We start from the raw sequence: 6,338 nt of genomic DNA on the forward strand, positions 1-6,338 counted from the left end.
ATGAGCCTTCACGGCCTCTTACAGGGATAGCTTTACTTTTTACTTATTGTAACAGGATTAGAGGCAAGTTTTCTCTTATAAGATAAGGCAAAAACGTAACAAAATTATGTAAAGTCAAATTCACATTGCGACTGACGGTCAATCAGTCAATAAGTCTTTTTGTCGAGCCCCATGTGGGGCTCATGACCAGATATTTATTACTGTTTGACAGTTACGGTCTTATCTTTGTCGGGAGCACTCTCTGGCGAGAGGACGGGTCTGTTATGACTAAAAACACTAAAACTGATGAATTCTATTTTATTTCAATAATAGAAACTGCTTGATTCTGATTTCTAGTTGACTACAGGAGGTATCTTCAGGAGACTAGTTTCGGATGCAACTAATCGCGTGCTTTCCTTTCATAAGACAAGGACTGCACAGAAAACGAAAAAAAAAAAAATGGAGAACACACAGACGGCCTAGCAACGGTGGAGGGAGACAAGGACAGAAAGTAAGTGATCTCATAAGTTGAACTGAATTGCTGTCTTCCATTTCCCTCCTCTTTCCAATATAATCCGAAATTTCGGCAAACATATTGCTTAGCTTTCAACCTGCTTTCACGATGGTTTCTTGGGCGGCTTATTCGTCGACCATGAAGATGGAGACTATATCTTCCTTCGAAAACTTTGGTTGATTTTCAACGGACTACACGGTGTTATATCCTAGAAGACAGAACACTTCATAACCAGAGCTGTGAAGACCTCAAGTCGTAGAAGAAGAAATGTCTGCATTACTTTATTATAACCCTTTAAAGCCCAGTGGTTACTATATGTACCACCTTATTTAACGTATTGGAACTCTGCGTTCTGCCCATAGGGTGTACTGGTGTGCTTCATAAGGCTCTCATAATAAAGAGCAACTGTTTCCTGAACAGTGTTAACCGGTCGCTTTTTGTAGCGGAGACGTGTTTCCTGTGAGGTACGAAACTAAATTTTTACAGAGTTATTTAGAAGAAAATCAGCCTTATCTCAAACTAACCAGGAGGACTAGCGTGCACTGCCTGGGAACATTCATGACCGAAAAAGAAAATATGCTTATTTCCCCCCCCCCCTTACATGTAGTTTCTCTGACTATATCCAACCCCACTCTCTCTCTCTCTCACCCCCTTTCACCCAGTCTTTAAAGAGTTAATTTTCTGTGATTGATCAATGTAAATTAAAGACTGGAATGGAAAAGAGAAATTTTAATGAAGACTGATGCCAATCTCGCGTCAATCGACTTCAATTGTTCACAAAACATCTGTACGTGCCACACGGCGATCCATGCGGAATGGGAGGAGCAGCGACGCTCAAGTATCAAAGGCGCAGATTAATTCACACAGCAATTCGCAGTCACTGAGAAATATCTCCTAATTCTGATAGAGGTAAAGTACAATTGTGCTCACCTGTAACTGTTAAATCAATTACGATTGTAAAATCTGAAATATTCAAATTCTTTTCCCGTCAGTGATTGACAATTGCGGAATATTATCAATTCGAACATTTCCTGCCATAAATTTATCTGGAAGAGGATTTCTACCCATAATATATGTAACACGCCAACTTTAGCGGATAGAGTGTGTCGCGTGGTCAGCGGAACGAATTTCGGTTTTCTAAACCGGAGCCGCTATTTCCTTGAAATAGCTCCTCAATTATCCTCACGGGCTGCTGTTATAGATACAGTTTTGGTGGGCTAGTTTCATGAATAAGGAAATGCTAGAAGTAAAGTTGTCTCTGTGCTTAACTAATTAAGCACTACACCATGAAGACGTTAGGGGAGTGGCTGTATAGATCCACGTTTTCTTGAGCTCAACACTAATTAGAGGAGAGTGGTCAGTTTCACGCCCTGGGCGCTTTGCCCTCAGGGAAAGAGCCACCGGTACCCATTGGCTAGAACTGGGTGGGCTCCAGAGTGAGTCTGGACGTAGTGAACAAAATTCTTGACCCTACTGTGACTCAAACTCCGACCTCTCGACAGTCCAGCCCGTAGCCAGTCGCTATACCAACTGCGGTATCCCGGGCTCTAGTTTCGTGAATATGAGCATGAAATATTTCACCTTCATTTTCAGACTACATTTTGAGCGAAACAGATAAAATGTGTTTAATAGTAAGTTATATTATTACTGACCCCAATGTCTGTTCACTCCTAATGCTGGCCATGCATCATCCACAGACAGGGTTGAAAAGATGGAGACAGCATGTATCTCCGAAACGTCAGTGAAACTGTCCATTTCTGCAGGGTGCAAATTTAGAAGAGCAGGATCAACATCAGAAATGAGTTAAGTTTTAGGTTGTGGTTATCTTGATTTTGGTACCGTGTAATCTTATGATTACCAACATTTCAAAGGGAATTCTTACTTCCATCTTCAGGGTAGATGAAACTCTGTTAGCTACAGACAGGAAAGACTACACAGTGTCAAAGCAAAGAATAGAAGAACTTACGTTCTCTCTGCCAAGATAAAATAAAATGTTACGTAATAAGGCATTGTACAGTGTTGATATTCGCTACAAGCCCCTCAAGTTTATTATCTCTGTTCACCTAATCTTCTGCGTGCGTTCCAGCGGTAAGTGTTTTGTTCTGCAATGTTCTGCATTCCACAATTTCTGTTCTCACAACATTATCATGACACTTTAATATACCTCGTGTTTATTGTGTGACACTGCAGTAGCCATATTCACCCTCCAACCAGATCCTATGTATGGATGCTCACGAAGAGATTAACCTTTTAACCTCCAGTCGTTACTATATATACACCTGTTTTAATATCCTAAAACTCTACATTCTACCCACAAAATATGTTTATGTGTTCGTGTAGCTCTCACAATAAATAGCGACTGTTTCCCTAAACAACATGTACCGGTTGGTCTTTGCAGCGGAGGCATAATGTGTTTCCTGTGAGGTACGAACTAAAGTTGTATGTATTCTTCAGAAAAAAATCACTATTTAACCCCGTGTGGAGGTGGGTTCGAATACCTCCACCATAGCCCTGAGAGTGTAAGGAGGCGACGAAAATGGAACCCAGTGCCTGGGGGTATAACTGGGCTACCCTGTTCCTAGGTGATATAAATGTGGGGACTGACCCTCCAGGTTGGTAGAGTCTCGAATCTGAGAGAGTAAACTATGATCCTAAGCCCCGCGGAACTATCACCCGAAAATTAGGGCTGGCAAGAGCCAGCAGTAATTGTAAACGACAGACCCATTCTCTCGTCAGAGAGGATGTTTCCTAAGGACTATAACCGCAAGTGTTCAGTTGAGAAAATATTGGTCATGAGTCTCAAAGGGCTTGTCGCTAAGATGAACTGATTGGCTGTAAATCGCCAGTCGTAAAATAGCCCTGACTCTGACTCACTCTTTAAAGGCTGAAAATAGAAACTGTATCGAAGGAAACACAGAATCGCCGACATTAAGTTTTATTGTATATCTTCTCAATAAAGAAATGCTGAAATAAAAGACAAAGAAACTGGTGAAACTCGGAAAATGCCTATAGATACTATTTCTTATTACTCTTCAGTTATGAATTCTCTCTTCTTGTGTGTAAAAGCTACTTGATGTCTTTTTATTTCGCTAGAGAAAACAAGATACGAAACGGAAAATCTGGACCTAAGACGTCGGAAGTGAAATTATGACCAGATGAATAATTTGTACTCTTGATCAAATATTATTAAGATGACGAAATCACTGAGGATAGTATAGGCGAGCCATGCAGCATACATGAAACATAAGAAAAGCAAGCAGAAATAAAATGGAAAACCAAAATTAAAGAGAACGCTTGGGAAGCCTAAGGTGGATGATTTTGTGTTGTATAATATGAACTGATATTAACCCTCTAAATGTTGAACTTCTTCTAAATAGTATATAAGAATACAGTTCGTACCTCACAGGAAACACATATAACGTCTTCGCTGCAGAAATCAGCCTGTTAATGCTGTTTAGGGAAACAGTCGCTCTTTACTGTGAGAACTACACGAAACACAATATACAGCCTGTGGGCAGAGTGTAGGGCTTTATTTCGTTAAAGTAGGCGGTATATATATAGCAACCACTTAACTTTAAAGTGATGAAAGGACAAATTTATACAGATTATGAAGCATAATATTATCTGTCATATAACCCCCTTGTGGACCGTTGAAAATCAAACGAAGTTTCTGGGAAACATATCGCTGTTCATCCTCAGGGCCGAAGAATAAGAATCAAGTGTGAAGCAGGTAGCAAGTAGAGTCCTGTTCTTGCATTGCTTATTCTTATATCCTGAAGATGGAAGCTATATGTTCTTCCGATATGTCGATTAATAATTAACGACAACATAGCGTTTTATCCCAGAAGATGAAAGCCTTCATAATGACAGGTGTGAGGACTTAAATCCCTTTTTATATGTCTTGATTAGTTATTGGAGAGGGTGGGTTTCCCCATGCACTTAGACCTGTATTGGTCCATTGTGCTTCCCTCTATGATTTCTACCAGTCTCTATATCCTACCGGTACTGGTGCTTACCATCAGTCCCACCCAGCCAGCGAGACCGGCTCTACTAGCTGAGAGGTATCTATAATGCCTCCCCCATCTACCAGAGGTATTAAGAGACTGCTGTTGGGCGGGAAACGTCCGTAATTTGGCTCAGTGACCTCCTTTGGAGATATGAGGTTCTTTTACGTGCCGTAAAGCTACGACACGGGACCCACGGCTTAAAGTCCCTCCCGGAGGACTTGTTCCCTGAATTTTTCCGCCCTTAAAAATTCGACGACCTCCGCTGGGTATTTGAACCCGCGTACTACGAGTCATGAGGTGGGAACGTTACCTCTAGACTACGGAGGCCGCTTTGCTTATATGTCTTACTACAGATGTCGTGATAAAAAATATTTTCATCTCGGAAAAGCTACAAGAATTTCGGAATAAGGGGTTGTAGTAGGCTATTAATGGTTTCCTATTGACAAAAGCTTACTTCGCCGTGATCGGTCGGCAACTTCTCCGACGTTTGTGCTATGCAGAAAGACAACAGGACAGTTCTAGGAGTAACAGTAGCTTCGTTTCCATTGTAACCGGCTTGTCCATGTAGAGGCAAGAGAAACCAGCTCTGGTTGCAGCTTTCTGTTGAACGCAACCAGGCGACGAAATAGACGATGTTGATGACAACATTCTGACATGAAGTCTGAAAAGAGGAACAGAGGAGCTAGAAGAATCGGCCATCGCTAGGCAACGGTCCGGTAAACACACCTGCGGCAACGGATATGTACGCAACATCAGAGAAAGCGCAGGAAGCAGTGTTTTCTATGCAGTCCGTGCCGAGGCTACGATGAATGCCAGTTGTTTTAAATAAAATGCTATATAAGACATACACATTCTTAACATGTAAAACGATAGCTAATTTAATTACTAATAATTCTTGCGGTTGTTCTCTTTCCCTTAAACGACAGCAACCGTAAGTCATAAAATACATACATAATTGCAGTAACACCTCGCTGATCGGGTTATTGATAATACGTATCGAAATATGAAAAATGAAAAATTCTGTTCACATTCGATTACATACTTTAAAAAGTGCATGGCATTTAGGAAGGCAGATGAGCCAGATGTCTGTTCGGACAAAACCTGACATTTTCTTCAAACCCGCATTATTGCGTTCAAGAATAAGTACAACATCTGAGTCTTCTATCGATATATTGCTTTTTTATACTTTTAAATAAAGCCTCTATAGTAATTTTTATTTATTTTCACCGGCAGTACTCATATCAATAAATTTTCCATTTGTGTTCTCAGTTTTTGTACTCGCACACGAACACTGCTGGAGGATTTCAACTGGGACTTGTTTGACCACCCTCCTTACAAACCTGATATCGCTCTGAGTGACGGTCACCTGTTTATCTACCTGAAGAATTGGTTGAGATCACAGTTTTCCAACAGTAATGAGAAGTTGATGGAAGGTGACAAAATGTGGCTGAGCTCATGGACGGCAGACTTGACACAGGCATACAAAAACTTAATTCTCCGACACAAGTGCCTCAATTGTGGTGCTGGCAAAGTTGAGAAGTAGCTTAATGGTGTACGTATTTTATATCTAATAATATTTTCTTATTGCTTGTTCTGTTAACAGCTCAGCGGAGGTTAATTTCCGAATAGCTTTCTTATATATAGTAAGAAAAAGTAACGCTATCCCTGTACCAGGCCGTGAAGGCTCATAGGGTTGTGAGACGTTGAGGGTCCCACATTATCTAGATAATAGGCTTAAAGATGGCGGTGAGATTGTCAGCCTTACGCGCCGGCCGCGCTTTACTCCCCAGGAAAATTATTTAATTAATTCCTGTACTAATTTCTGTTAGAGGCTGAGT

General features: G+C 40.9%; 1 long non-coding RNA gene across 1 annotated transcript in view; it reads left to right on the forward strand.

The window, feature by feature from the left end:
• Positions 1–214: 214 nt before the first annotated feature.
• Positions 215–6,338, forward strand: part of LOC111872629 — a 21,172-nt gene continuing 15,048 nt past the window's right edge. The window contains exons 1-2 of the long non-coding RNA XR_004513929.1: positions 215–490; positions 5,770–6,052. This is a non-coding gene — a long non-coding RNA (uncharacterized LOC111872629). The remainder of the gene's footprint in view (positions 491–5,769; positions 6,053–6,338) is intronic.

This window comes from Cryptotermes secundus, unplaced genomic scaffold, assembly GCF_002891405.2.
Source record: "Cryptotermes secundus unplaced genomic scaffold, Csec_1.0 scaffold2862, whole genome shotgun sequence".
NCBI lineage: Eukaryota > Metazoa > Arthropoda > Insecta > Blattodea > Kalotermitidae > Cryptotermes > Cryptotermes secundus.